General features: G+C 49.0%; 1 long non-coding RNA gene across 1 annotated transcript; it reads right to left on the bottom strand.

Annotated features, from left to right (window-relative positions):
* Positions 1-376: 376 nt before the first annotated feature.
* LOC111945229 (uncharacterized) lies at positions 377-2,390 on the bottom strand. The gene is made up of 5 exons (XR_015282436.1): positions 1,976-2,390; positions 1,854-1,897; positions 1,720-1,764; positions 1,162-1,205; positions 377-593 (listed from the first exon to the last, which is right to left on the bottom strand). It is a non-coding gene; the product is annotated as an uncharacterized LOC111945229 (long non-coding RNA).
* Between the last annotated feature and the right edge of the window lie 12,975 nt (positions 2,391-15,365).

Here is a 15,365-nt window from a genome sequence, read left to right as displayed (position 1 = left end):
GGCCGGGCTCACCTATATAGTATATATACTATAAAGAAAAAGAATAAAAACTGTAAGTCTGGTCCAGCAGTAGAAGGTTTCATGCTCCCGCAAAAGCCATACATACGAGGTTAGAACCACTCAACACACGCACCCCCCCTCCTACCCCACAGGAACTCGGTTCCCGGGGGCCTCAAAATCAGCCTGCCTGACGAAAACCTCGGTCCGGGGCCGGTCCGTGCCCAAACTTTGGCGATGACTGTCGCCTCGCAGACCGGCCGGGACTAAGGAAAAAAAACCCCAGCTGGGAGGGAAAAAAAACCTCCCCCCCAGCTGGGGATTTTTTATTCTAAATTTAAAAGTGAATTGCAAGTCCTGAAAAGGAAAAGCAATACATACGAGGTTAGAACCACTCAACACACATGCACACAAGCAGACCCAGACCCACCGACTCTCACAGACAGACACACTCTGACACACAGCAGGAGACTAACTCGCACAGTGACCGCAACCCTTATTTGAAACACTCTGCTGAACAAAATGCCCTGAGCTATCTTCTCACTGCTGCTTCTCAACATCAAACGGTCGATCCTCAGAAAATAGGCATCAGAGACCTGCAAGACAACACAAGGTGGTCAGTGAGGAATTCTATGGTAGCTATGACTCAGCCACCCTCTAGGCCCACATATTTTCTGCACAAAAACCTCATAGAAAAGAGGAACTGTAACCTTTTATACTTGTTCCACCTAACTCTAACTATGTGCCAGGGCAGGGCAGCTCCAAACCAATGCAGTTAAGTTACAGAGGCAGGCACAATGCAGTTAAGTTAAGTTCAGTTACAGAGGCAGGCACAATGCAGTTAGTTTTACAGAGGCAGGCACAATGCAGTTAGTTTTATAGAGGCAGGCACGGTACAAGGCAGTTGCAGGCGATGTCTGACGGGTGAACGTGGCGATAGCTGCGGATGCGAAGGCCGGTTCCTGGGACGAAAAGATCCACGACGACGTCGAGAGGCTGAGATGGCCGATGACATGAAACACGAGAGAACGAGAAGATGGATTGGAACTGCCCTGCCCGGCAAAAGCTCTGGGGAGCTTGCAAAGAAACCCTCTCCCTTGGCTTCAGAGGGGCCTATCCCACTACAGCCCTGTCCTCTAACTTAACTTCAAAATGCTGACTCACCTGCTCATCTCTGCTCCTTGCCGTGCTCGGGGCAACACCGACTCCTGCAAAGACAGAAAATAAAAAAGCACTCTGAGTTACTGTCACAATGCACAAGGTGGAATTCCCAAAGTGGTTCCTGTATTCCATCTTGGACTACAAAAGCTTGTCAGCCAACCAGGGACTGAAACAGAAGAAAAACCACTCAGTCCCACTTCTCATACTCAAAGATCCCCTGTAAAGTTCTGAAGACAGAGCCCTCAAACGAGTGTGGGGTGCTTTGCCCTGAGGCATGTGCAGTTTTTAAGAAATTCAAGTCACCTTCCTTGCTTTCTAGACACTGCTCACCAGCGTGGCAGGCTAGGGGTGGCTGAGGCGAAACATCTTTCCCCAGATAATGACTGCACGATAAACCTGCAACCCCTTCTGTCTCTCAGAATCCTGTCCATGACACCGATTCGTGTCAGGATCTACAAGGTGGGAGTTGTGATGTGGCTCTTTCATTCTATCTTCGAGAACTAAAGATTAGCAGCAAACCAGGGACTTAAACACCAAAACACACACAGAGCTTGCACCCACCTGTCTTCCAGCGTCATGGGCTGGGATATCTTGCAAGAAGACCACCTAAAATAAAAAAACCAAGGGATTAAAGTTATAGCAGAAACTGAGACCCCAGCAAGAACAACTGCTTCTCTCCATCAACCGAGGTTCACCTTCGCAATGCTTCACCTTCACTGCTGCTATCCGGCTTTACTTCCTAGAAATAAAGACAAAGAGCAGAGCTGTAATACAGTGACCGGTTCCAGCCCCGCTGCAAAGTAAAACCGTGACCGACCTTCTCAGGGGGATCCCCTCATCTGGGACAGATGCTTTGCCAGGAGGTCAATCCGTCTGCATCTGAAAGAAAGTTAGGAAAAAAGTCAAAGTGCTGCAGGGTAACTTCACAGCTCCAGACACCTGCTGCCAACATAAGAATACCACCTAGACTCCAACTACAGCCCGTATTACAAATCTCCAATTACAAGTGCCCGGGACTTGTCCTTAAACACCTACAACCGGGCTGGGCGCCAGGGCAGAGCAGCTCCGGACCAAATACCCCCAGACACCCGTGACACGTGAGACAAGGGGACATGACAGGGAGAGAAAACTCTCTGAGACAAGAAAGTCCTCATGAGGACTGAGAGAATGCTGAACGAGATGACCGAGGAGGGACCCAAGGCGAGCCTGCCGGGCTCAGATGACCCTGGAGGAAAAAGATGCTAATGGAACAACTTTTTCCAAGAACCACAGAGACGGATGCCTGAGAATCCTGTGGCTGGAAGCCTCTGCCTGCCTTTGAATCGGCACAAGTCCTTATCCACTGTAAAAAAACACTGCTGCATATAGCTGTTGACACAGCTGAGAACGAGACCTAAGAAAACATCCGATCACATGCTTCTAAAGACAGATGCGATTCTGATGCGTGTCTGAGCTCCCTAATCGAAGCTTCGCTGGCGCCGGGCCGAGGAACGCAAAGATGGGAGATGAATGGAAGGACCCCGGGGTTTCTCATAAGCCCCTGGGAGGGCTAAGGCAAGAGACATGTTACACAAGATGCACATAAGACACAGAAGGCACGAGAGACAAGTGACAACACACCCTGGGACTGCTCTGCCCTGCCTGCCTCAGCATTGTGAGCCAAAGTGAGGCTTTCCCTCACTGGGGCCTATGGGATCATTTCCAGAACCTCCCCATCCCCAAAGCTCACTCAAAAACCCAAACCGATCTGAGTCCCAACCCACTGCCCTGCTTTGATCCCCTCTGCGGGCTCCACTTATCTCTCGGAGGGCTGAAGATGTGAGTCACAGCGAGAGGCCGGTCGGGTGCCAAACAAAGCCACCTCGCTGTCTGGGAAGTTCTTCTCTCACCGGGCTGTTGTCTCAGACAAGTATCATCACCTATGATAAAGAAAACCAAATATAAGTGCACAATCTTAGTGGCATATTCACCAAAACCCAACTCCTACTCACCGTCTCTTAGGAACTCCCGGGTCCTCCGGCCGCACGCTTCGGCCACGCTCTGAGGCGGACGCCGTGGTCGCAGGGTACGCCTAGGATAAACGGAGAGGTGGCGATGTAGTGTTGCTAAAAGTTGAGCGCGCCCTCGCTGCTCCTTCCGATGCCCCAAACTCACCGGGACTCCTCAGCTAAAGGGTACCTGGACCGCACCGACACGTGGACGAGGTCGAGACTTCGTGACGGACTCTGGTAATATTTGCTGGGGCTCACCAGAGAAGCAAACTGGGTCTCTTGACAGGTCAGTGAGGGGGCCTCAGCACAGCATCAGGAGGCAGCCTAAAACACACCAACAAGCAGGGATGCTTGGAGTTGCACCAGAAACTGAGACCCCAGCAAGAACAACTGCTTCTCTCCACCAACCGAGGCTCACCTTCCACCTGCTTCGCCTTCCCCGCTGCTTTCCAGCTTTACTTCCTAGAAATAAATACAAAGAGCAGAGCGGTAACACAGTGACTGGTTCCAGCCCCGCTGCAAAGTAAAACCGTGACCAACCTTCTCAGGGGGATCTCCTCATCTGGGACAGATGCTCTGCCAGGAGGTCAATCCGTCTGCATCTGAAAGAAAGTTAGGAAAAAAGTCAAAGTGCTGCAGGGTAACTTCACAGCTCCAGACACCTGCTGCCAACATAAGAATACCACCTAGACTCCAACTACGGCCCGTATTACGGATCTCCAATTACAAGTGCCCGGGACTTGTCCTTAAACACCTACAACCGGGCTGGGCGCCAGGGCAGAGCAGCTCCGGACCAAATACCCCCAGACACCTGTGACACGAGGGGACATGACAGGGAGAGAAAACTCTGAGACAAGAAAGTCCTCATGAGGACTGAGAGAATGCTGAACGAGATGACCGAGGAGGGACCCAAGGCGAGCCTGCCGGGCTCAGATGACCCTGGAGGAAAAAGATGCTAACGGAACAACTTTTTCCAAGAACTGCAGAGACGGATGCCTGAGAATCCTGTGGCTGGAAGCCTCTGCCTGCCTTTGAATCGGCACAAGTCCTTATCCACTGTAAAGAAACACTGCTGCATATAGCTGTTGACACAGCTGAGAACGAGACCTAAGAAAACATCCGATCACATGCTTCTAAAGACAGATGCGATTCTGACGCCTGTTCGAGCTCCCGAATCGAAGCTTCACTGGCGCCGGGTCGAGGAATGCAAAGATGGGAGATGAACGGGAGGACCTGGGGTTTCTCATAAGCCCCTGGGAGGGCTAAGGCAAGAGACATGTTACACAAGATGCACGGAAGATACAGAAAGCACAAGAGACAAGTGACAACACACCCTGGGACTGCTCTGCCCTGCCTGCCTCAGATTGTTAGCTAAAGTGCGCCTTTCCCTCACTGTGGCCCCAGAGGCCATTTCCAGAACCTCCCCATCCCCATAGCTGACTCAAAACCCCTAACCGGTGTGAATCCTACTCCACCGCCCTGCTTTGATCCCCTCTGTGACCACAGCCCTCGACTTACCTCCCTGAAGTGAATCTGTGCGAGAGGACCATCCGCTGCTAAGGAAAGCTGCTGCGGGGGTGGTTCCCTTTTGTGTTACGATGAATCTGCTGAGAGAATCTGAAATATCGCACTTGATGTGACCTAGAACTTCTGGAAATTGCAATCCTCCTAAAAAAAGAAAAAAAGCCTAGAAGAAGAGTCATTATAAAAGCATCTTATTGCCCCTGAACCCCCAACACAAAATCATGAACTTAAATACTCCCTGTGTTTAATATTGTTTTCTTCAAGGTGTTTTCAAAACATCTACTGCTTCAAATGCCCAAAAGATGCCTGCTCTTAGCAGGCTGAAGTAAATTGAAAGAGCCTCTTCAATGAAATGAGAGAGGAGCTCTTTACCCCCACTGATTCCCCTGGAGGGAATAATGCCCCTTAGCACAGCCTGGTGTTAATATACCCCTAATTGGGCCCACGTCTTTTTCCCATGATGCCTGGGAAAGGGGAGGCAGCAAATCCCACCGGGTATAAAAGCCCTCAGAGGGATCGTAGCTGTTTGGCTCCTCTGAGTTAAATTTGAGGTAAGGAGCTCTGTGTAGAAGAAAACTCTTTGGGAAAAAAACAGTGTTTTCTTTTTTGCTACAATTACTCAGAACAATGGAGCAAAGGAAAAAAAAAAAGGTAAGAAGAAAAACTTTGTGTTTCAGCAGTGTTGCCAGCTAAGTTGGATAATTTATGGACTTCCATAATTATTTTTCAGTGATTACTAAGTAGCACTCCACCTGTGATTAATTAGGGTGGGGAAGAATAGTATTGATTTGAATGGTGTCTCATAGGGACCTTTAATCAGGGCTCTCTACATTCTAAATGAAAATAAGAAAAAGACTGGACTCCCAGGTGGCATTACCATTACACACCTGCTGGGCTTGCTCCCATTGGAAATACTTGGTGCTAGGGTGTGGGTAGAAGTGCCCTGAAATGCAGCTTTAAACCCTTGAAATGCTGGAAAAGGCAATGCTTAAAATGAGCAAACAGGACAGCTAACTCCATTTAAACAGATACAGTGGTAAATAAATGGCTTCTCCCCTTTAATTTAAACCCCTCAGATATTGGGGAAAAGAGTGGTTTTCCTCGCTTTAAATCTCTCTGGTGATGGAAAAGGGGGCATTTTTCCCTTAATTCAGATCCATAAAAAAGCATCATCCATGCTTTCCCGTTCCACTTAAAGTGGGAAAAAATAGAAAATGGGCAGTCTCTGTCAATTAATACCTCTAAGAGCACAGAAAAGGCAGAGTTACCTCCAATTGAGACTATTAAAATTGCAGGGAAAGTGGATTCCTCTTCAATTTCAACACAGGCAATTGTGAAAAAGGAAGCTTTTTCCCTCAGCTTAAACCCTTTTTTTCCTGATAACCCATCCTTTTTTTGGGGCTCTGAAGAGGGACTGGTGAGGTAGAAGAGGAAAGTTGAAAACTGCAGAACTAGAAACTGTCTTGTTAGTTTTGCACACACTGAAGTATAACGGGTACTGCTGCTAAGACTACAGTTAACACTTGTTTAAACAATTAAGCTTATTTTACAGAGTTCTCTTAGCCAAGGTGCAAAGCTTAAACCTTTAAACAAATTGTCCAGCTTCTCTAACTTTTGATGGTCAGATTGATTCACTTTAAAATTATCAATATGAGTTTGGTTGGCTAAATTTTTCAAATTTTGCAGCTGTGTATGAATGGGAACAGTATGATCTGACAAACAGATGGTATCAAAGCTTGCAGTCTTTGGCTGAGGCAACCCAGGTATTTATCTCGGGTTGATTTACAGGTAAAGTTTTACTACAAAAACTAAAACAAAAGGGTAAAAACAACATGCATTCATGCAAATAACGAGATTTTGTTTTTTTTTTTCTTGAATTGTCTCTGGTAGGTCACTTTCTCTCAAAGTCTTTCTAAGTTCCTTTGCTTGAACTGTCACTGTTTGTGCTACAGTATCTGCTTTTGAATAATCTCTTTCTTTATTTCTCTCTATTTCTCGCTCCCGTTCTCCCCCGTGTTTTGTGGCTGCTGGTGGTGGTGCAGGGGCATTCAAGAGTCGTGCGCGCTGTTTTGTCATGGGCTGTGATGGTGGCCGCGTAGGTGAACCCGGAAGTGGCAGTACATCGCTGCACAGTGGCCGTGGCTGTCGCTATTTCGCGTTGTCGGGGACAGTTGTTGGCATGGCAGATATAGACGAGATCTGTGCCGGTGTTAGCAGCGGGGCAGAGACAGGCAGGGGGCGTGTGCCGCCGTCGGGTGGCTTCGGTGGTGGACGCGGGGACATGAAGACGGAAGGCGGGGACTGGACAGTGGCTGGGCTGGGCGGTGGCAGAGGCGACGCGGGTGTCAGCAGTTGTAGAGCCGGGGTCCCGTCCCCTTTTCTCCCCCTCCGCGGCTTGAGAGGATGGTACGAAGGGCGGTAGAAAAGCTGTGGCTGCGGGCAGGCACAGGGCAGCCGTGGGTAGCGGCAGGAGCATCGGCGATAGAAGTGGTGACTGCGCATGCGTGGATGACGTCAGCGCCGCAGGGCAGCATGGGGGAGTGCTGGACGGCAGCGCGAATTTCGGATCGGCCCGCGCCGCACAGAATAGTGTCACTGGGCGGCGGCGGGGCAGGCGGCCCCACGGGTGCCGGGAAAGCGGAGCCCGTGGGGCACCAAGGCGGCGCGGGCGGCACAGAGGGGGTGTAGGGGAGCTGAGCTGCGGGAACCGCGATGCTGAGGGCGGGCGGGGCAGCGGAGCCGGGAACCACGGTGTCAGTGGGGGAAGGTGGGACTGCGGGGACCGCGCCGCCGGGGGCCGGCGGAGCCGCAGCGGCACCGGGGCCCATAGCCGCGGGGACAGTGGAACGGGGCGGGACCGCAGCATTGGGGGAAGCTTGGACGGCAGGAGGGGAGCAAAAGCAGGGGGGGCGGTGGGACGGGGAAGGGTGGGGGAGGGGTGGGAACGGTTCATGCCGGGACTGGGGTAGGGGGAACGGGGGCCGCGTGGTCGGGGGGCGGGGGGACACCGGTCCAAGCGGGCAGGAAGGGAGGGGGGCCAGCGGGGACCGAGGGTACGGGGGCCGCGTGGTCAGGTGTAGGGGTAGGAGAGACGGAGGTCGCGGGCGGCTGGTCGCACGTTGTGTATTCGCAGCACACGTTTCTACTAGTGCTCTGCAGGCTGGGAGGAGTTTAGCGGCTGCCATATCTCGGCGGGAAATGTTATTATAAAGCTTATTACCGACTGTGTCCCAGAAATCTCTAGTAAAAAATTCTGAGTGTTTTGCATTTGGGAAATTAACTAGAGTCCAGGTTAGGAGGGTTTTTAGTTCTCGTTTAGACAAATTACTTTGGCTGGCTTTCAGTAAGAATTTTAGTTGCTTCTACAGTTTTTGTCTGGGGTTGAACAGTTCTGACCCATGATAGACTGGTTTGTGACTCACCTCTTATTTAACTGATGTTGCCTCGTCTTTCAGAGCTCGGGCGATGGGTGCTGGCCAGGCACCTCCCGTCCGTTCTCGGGTGTCACTTAGTAATACTCACACATAACCACGCTGCAGAGTCGTCTAAAAGCTATGGTTTGGACACTGCAGTGGAAAAACTTTTAGAGAGATTGGGGTGCAGATGCTGTGGCAGCGTTTGCCCCTCGCTCGACCATGTAGAGGCTTTCCCCGCTTAGCCCAGGTGGGACGTCGCCTTGCAACGCCCCCCTGAGCTCCACGGGGGCTCCACGGAAACCAGGGCTTCAGACGCTGCTTGGAAATCTTCACCCCGAATAAACCACGCAGGGGGGGTGTCCCATGTAGCACAGAAGAGACGTGGCTTCACCACACCTCTCAGTGCCACGGGGCCCTGCGGAAACCAGGGATTCAAATGCTGCTCTACAACGTGCACCCTGAAAAACCCACGCGGGGGGGGTATCCCGTGTAGCACAGAAGAGATGTGGCTTTGCCACCCTTCTCAGTACCACAGGGCCCTGCGGAAACCAGGGGTGCAGAGGTCGCTGGGCAATCTGCACCCCGAATAAACCACACAGGGGGGGTATCCATTGTAGCACAGAAGAGATGTGGCTTCGCCACACTTCTCATTACCACAGGGCCCAGAACTCATCCTGCACCCTCGGGACTCATCCTGCGCCCTTGGGATGGTGCTGAGCACCCTCAGGACTCATCCTGCACCCTCGGGATGGTGCTGAGCACCCTCAGGACTCATCCTGCACCCTCGGGATGGTGCTGAGCACCCTCGGCACTCATCCTGTGACTCAATCTTCTCGAGTGTGACCCAGCTAGCTCAGTGATGAGGTTTCTCTTCACTCGAGTTTCGAGCCAGCATATGTTTGTGAGATTCACTGATTTTCTTCAAGAATTCAAGTCTATAGAGCGAGTAAAGAAATCAGGGGGGGACTCTCTCTCTGGTTTGCATTCCACAATTTATTTCTGTGAAGGGAAATCCAAAGGATGAGAGACAAAGGATTTGGGGTCTGGGGGGGTCTCTTTTAACAGGGTTTCTCGGAGGGAGGGGACATCAGAGAGAGAACCAATTATTTTTCTCAGTCAGTACATCTTAGAAACTTTCTACAAATCAAGGCTACACACACCAAGATAAGAAATAACAGACACCAACTTCTTCAACTGCCCACAAAGGTGTAGGAGTATTCTCCACAGAGGGGCAGCGGAGGAGAGAGGGGGGGCTTGGTTTCCTGGCAACACAGGGGGGAAAGAAAGGGAAGACAAGGTAAGCATGCCCTCCCAGCTTCCATAGCTCAGAGGCATTCTGGGACAGGAAAAACAGAGTTACAAACTTCCGTGTTGGAAAGAAAGGTTCTCTTCTCCCAACTCTGTGCTTCCCTGGGCTAAAGAAACTTCAAGCAGCTGGAAATGCCAGCGGGGTCCTCTCTTTACTCTATCCGGCCTCTCGCCTGGGACTGAGGAGAGAAACTTCAGTAACCATGGTAACCTGACGCCAGGTAAACAATTAGGAGAAAGAGAAGCTGGGGGGGGAATCACAACTAAAAAAAGGAGAAAAGATATATTTCAAGCTATCAACTACAACATCTCCCCCTAATTTTTTCCAAAAGAAGGAAGGGAACTCGGTTTTACTTCTTCAAACCAGGGGGAAGAGGTTTGGGGTGTATTGGGATTTGGGAATTCCACAGCATTTATCTGAGGTGCAGGAGAAATTAACTTGGTGGTGGTGGTAATACACCAACGTTGCAAAACAGAAAACATAATCAAAACAACAACAACAATTGCAAAAAACCCTAAAACAGTCTGGAAAACAGAAGACAGCCATCCCGAAAATCCCCATCCTGAGAAAATGTTTGTAAACCAGTCTTCAGATTGCTGCTTGATGTTTCCTATTAGCTTTTGCATCTTGTCCAGGGTGGAACGGACATTTTCACATCTTGAACTTAGGTTTAAACAGCACGGTCCTTCAAACTCTGAGCAATCATGATTGTGCAGCAGCAGCAAAAAGTTGATAGCCGCCCTGTTCTGAAGGGTGGCCCGCCTGGTTATTTCCTCATCTGCTAGGAGATTACTGATGGCAGTAGAGGTTTAATTGGCCTGTTTCATTATCCAACATTCAAGGTGGCCTAATTCTCCTAAGGATTTTGCTGCCGCTACCCAGGGTAAGAACACTGAAACGGCAACTCTTTTCCCTTTGGCCCAATGAATAATTTCTTCATTGCAATGTTTGTCAAATTCGCTAACACTGCGTTTCTGTATTCTTGTAGAATTTACAGTTTTGTTTTGCCATTTTGCAATATGAGTTTTGTTGGGAGTAAATAAGGAAAGTCTCCCAATAGTACAAGGTCCTCCTACCAGATAAGAGGGGATGCCAGCCCAAGCTCGATCACCACAAATAAAAAACACGCCTTTCTCAAGGATTCGGGGACGTCCAACAGGGGAGGAATCTGAATTAATGGTAGCAAGGGATTTACACCAGCTGGCAGCCTGAAATTCTTTTTTGTGCTGCCGGAGAAACGTGTATCCTTTAGGGTGCAGAGGATCAAAATTAAAATGCACACAATACATGGCAGAGGATGAACCCAGGACTTCAAACTCCTGTGGTTCTGCTGAGGAGATGGGCAGGTCTTGAGTCCACCCTTGCCAGAGGGTAAATGGATTATCTACAGGGGAAAAGAATTCATGAGCTCGACCACTTTGCTTGTTTCTAACTTCAACTTTGGAATTGGGGGGGTGAGAATTAACCTTGTAAAATAGGGCTTTTAAACTGGATGGCAGTTCATCAAACTTCGCTGGGATCCCCACCAGGCATGTTGACATTTGTTGCCGTCCGTTTATTTTGTTCAGGTTATTAATGTAAATGGTTTGTTCTTGATGTTGTTCCCCCCATGAGTTGTAATGGTTTTACCCGCTTGTCAGTTTTGTAAACCCCTCCCCTTTTTCCTGAACCTTCCTTGTCCATCACCCTGTTCCTGCCCCTGAACCCCATCAATCTATGTAAACCCCACCTCTTGTTCTAGCTCCTTCCCTGTCATTTATCCCTCACTCGAAGCCCCATTGGCATTGTGACTGCCGCCCCTCCCACGTGTTATTCCTATTGGTCCCCAACATTGTAAACCCTCCCCCCAACTCCTCCCCTGAGATGCCCTGATTGGTTCCTGTGTTTGTACCCTCCCCACCTTAAATTGGAGCGCACAAAGGTGCTCCTTGCTCAGACCGTCCTACCCTTGACCTTTCCAGTCCTTCCCCCATCCACTGCTCCCGACCCTGGAATAAAACCTGGTTTCTGGAGAGAACCTGGGACTCTGAGCCTCCTCCTTGCCTTCATCGGGCACCCACGACGCACCTGAGACCGCAGAGCTTAGCGGCTTGCAAGCTCTGAAGGTTCGGTCTGGGACAACGAGCTCCCAGACCGTTCCCTACTCCCGGCGCTGCCAGCGGCTAGGGAGCAGGAGCTAGCCAGGGCGAGGAAAGCCGCGGCAGGGGCAGCGTCAGACATTGTATTTTCTGCTGCTGCTGTAGACAAACAGATGTGGTCTTGTTTGAGGGTTTCTGCCAGCGTAACCCATACATTTTTTCTGGGCTGTGGAACAACCCACGCTTCTGAGGCTGGCATCAGCACAGGAAGGATGAAAATGATCCACAAAACTGTCATCCTGGGGATGATTTCTTCCTAAAATACAGGTTAACAAGGAAAAAACATTAGCTGAATTCATCAATAAACAGATTCAACAGTGGAAAGTCAGGGTAGAATGGAGAATCTGGATTTCCTTCTCCACCTAAATACCTGTTTGTTCTTTGAACTTCTGCCACTGAAATATCGGGGGGTCTTGTGGGGTGTTTTTCAATGTACGGTTTTACCCACTTCTGTGGGACCCACCGCAAACCCAGGGGTGTTGATACACAAGCGTATCCTCTTCCCCATGTCACTAATTTGTAGGGACCTTCAATTTTTCCACTCTCAGGGTCTCTCATCACCACTGGTGGATGTTCCTTGAGCTTGTGTTTGCCATGAGGAGAGAAATGCTTAACCACTGGGGGGTTTTTATCTTCCATAGAACAGTTTAAAAAATTGAGAGTGAACAGGGCTTTGCATAGTCTTTCTTGTGGTGTTAACTTTACTTTGTTTTTCCATTGATTTTTCCAAACTCTTTTGAGTGACTGGTGTGCTCTCTCTACTATTGCTTGACCTGTTGGAGAGTGGGGGATTCCTGTCTTGTGTCTCACTCCCCATTCCTGCAAAAATTCCTTAAACACTTTGGAAATATATGCTGGTCCATTATCTGTTTTAATTTCTTTAGGGATTCCTAGCACAGAAAAAGCTTGCAACAGGTGCTTTGTGGCATGCACACCTTTTTCTCCTGCATGGGCTGAGGCAAAAATTGCTCCCGAGAATGTATCAATAGATACATGTACATATTTTACCTGTCCAAATTCAGGAATGTGTGTTACATCAGTTTGCCATACTTCACAGCTTTCAAGTCCCCTTGGATTGACTCCAGCACCCAGGGATGGCAGAGCTGAGCGCTGACAGTGGGGACGTGTGGCCACAATGGCTTTGGCTTGATCTCGTTTCAGATTAAACTGTCGAATCAGGCCTGGTATATTCTGATGAAACATTTCATGGCTTAATTTTGCCTACTGAAACAGGTCAGGGAGTCTGGCCAGTCCAACAGGGGCAGCAGCCAGGGAATCAGCTCTGTCATTCCCTTCTGCTATGAAACCAGGTAATTCCATGTGCGACCGGGTAGGCATAACAAAATAAGGATGTTCTCGATGGGACACTGCATATATCAATTTTGAGAGCAATTCAAACAAAGTTCTGTTTGAGATCTCCTTGAGGACTGCATTTTCTGCTCTGGAAACCACTCCTGCTACATAGGCTGAATCAGTGACCAAATTGAATGGTTCTGAAAATCTCTCAAATGCTCTAACCACTGCTGCTAACTCAGCAATTTGAGGGGATCCTTCCACATAATCAATATCTGATTCCCACTGTTGTGTCTGAGGATCTTTCCAGGTCATTACTGACCTTCAGGATGCTCCAGAAGCATCAGTAAAAACAGTCAAAGCTTCAAGGGGCTTCTGACTCCTCTTATCTTTTGGTACCAAATTAAATTTTGAATTAAACAATTTGTGTGCAGGGGCATGAACTGAAATCTGCCCAGTAAAATTCTCCAGAGCAATTTGCAGGGTCTCTTGATTCCTCAAGAGGTGCTCAAACATTTCCCTGGTCATCTTCACTGAGGAGGTTTCTTCCTCAGAGAGGCTTAGGGGCAAATGTATACATGAAAAATCACAGCCAGCAAGTTCTCTCATTCTCAGCCTGGCCTTTCCAAACAGCTGGGCCATCAATTCCTGTGGCCTTGTAATATTTTTTGACCTATGGTGACTGAGAAAGACCCACTCAATGATTATCAAGTGGTCTTTCTGGTCCTTGTCCCGCTGAAAAATCAACCCCTGAAGGTGTGGCAATTTCCCCATTACAATAAATCTCAAAGGCAGCTCCGGATGGCATCTATGTGCCTGTCTCTTTTCCATCATGCTGCTTACCTTCTCTAAAGCATCCCTGGCTTCTGGAGTCAGAGTCCTTGGAGCACTCAGCTCATCTCCCCCTTTCAATAAATTGAAAAGAGGGGCTAGGTCATCAGTGGCAATGCCTAGCCAAGGCCCAACCCAATTCAGTGTTCCACACAGAGAGTGAAAGTCGGCTAAGGTTTTGGGATTGCTGTTAAAAGCCAATTTCTGAGGAACAATTGTTTTTGCAGTGATTTCCAGACCTAGGTATTTCCAAGGAGGCATATTTTGTACTTTTTCCTCCTGAAGGGCGAGTCCTGCAGTTGTTAAAACTTCGGTCACTCGGTCCACTGTGGACTGGAGCAATTTTTCTTGGGGGGCACACACTAGCACATCATCCATATAATGCAGGATGATGGCTTCCCCCACCTCAGCTCGCACAGGGGATAACAAGGCAGCAACATACCATTGGCAAATCACAGGTGAATTTTTCATCCGTTGGGGAAGGGATTTCCAATGAAACCTTCTCATTGGGGCTTCTCTGTTGAGGGAAGGCACGGAAAAAGCAAACCTGGGGGCATCTATAGGGTCTAGAGGAATTTTGAAAAAACAATCTTTGATGTCAATCACAGCCAATTCCCAGTCTTGAGGAAGCATAGCAGGAGACGGCACCCCTGGTTGAAGAGGTCCCATGTCTACAATGACTTTGTTAATTTCCCTCAGATCATGAACTAATCTCCACTTGTCTTTCCCTGGCTTTTTAATGACAAACACTGGGGAGTTCCAAGGGCTAAAAGTAGGTTCAATATTGCCTTGGGCCAATTGCTCATCTACTAACTCATTTAGCGTCTTTAATTTCTCTTTACTCAACGGCCACTGGGGTATCCAAATTGGGGAATCTGTGGCCCATTCTAGTTTTTGGGTCTGGCGTTTCTCAGTGGCCACAATCAAAAATCCCGAAGTGTTTTCAGAATTTCAATCCAGACTCCCCATTGGGACATGACATCTCTTCCCCACAGGGGAACCTGGAAATCAGTGACAATGGGGCAAATAGATGCTATTTGCCCATCAGGTCCTCTAATCTGAATGGGTTCCTTTGATATCTTGGCCAATTGGGCTCCCCCTATACCTTGGATGTGGCTAACCATCGGTTGCAGTTCCCATTGCAGTGGCCATCTCCTTTCAGGGATGACAGTCACATCTGCTCCTGTGTCCATCATGCCTGTCATTCCCATGCCTTCACTACCTTTTTTCAGATGGCATGAGATGATGGGTTTGTTTTCTCCCACTGCTTGAGCCCAGTAGATCTGAGGTGCTACATCGTCTACTGGGATCCCTGATGGAACGGGAATAGCTTGAGCAATTACCTGCCCTTGTGCCAGGTAGAATGGTGGGTTGATGCACCGTGCCAAAAGGATGAGTGCATCTAAGTCAGCTGGAAGAGTGACAGGAGAAATTTCAATCTCTGGGGGTGTGTTTTTTGTGTCCCCAATAACAAGAAACTTACAATTCAGGTCGGGGGTCAGTTTTTCCCTCAGTGGGTCAACGAAAACAACCATCCAATAGCGAGACCTAAAAAAATGATCTTTCACAGTAAACAATTTGAGAGGTAATTTTGGCTTCCAAACTTCACAACCCTTGGTGTTATTTTGGTGGCAAAAGTCAGACCTGTGAAAAACATCACGTTTAAGAGTGTTATCACATTTAATTTTCCCTCCCCCTGTGACTT

The sequence above is a fragment of the Cyanistes caeruleus genome, unplaced genomic scaffold (assembly GCF_971803275.1).
Source record: "Cyanistes caeruleus unplaced genomic scaffold, bCyaCae1.hap1.1 HAP1_SUPER_29, whole genome shotgun sequence".
Lineage (NCBI taxonomy): Eukaryota > Metazoa > Chordata > Aves > Passeriformes > Paridae > Cyanistes > Cyanistes caeruleus.
Note: the sequence above shows the minus strand (reverse complement) of the source record. Positions and strands in the feature narration are given on the sequence as shown.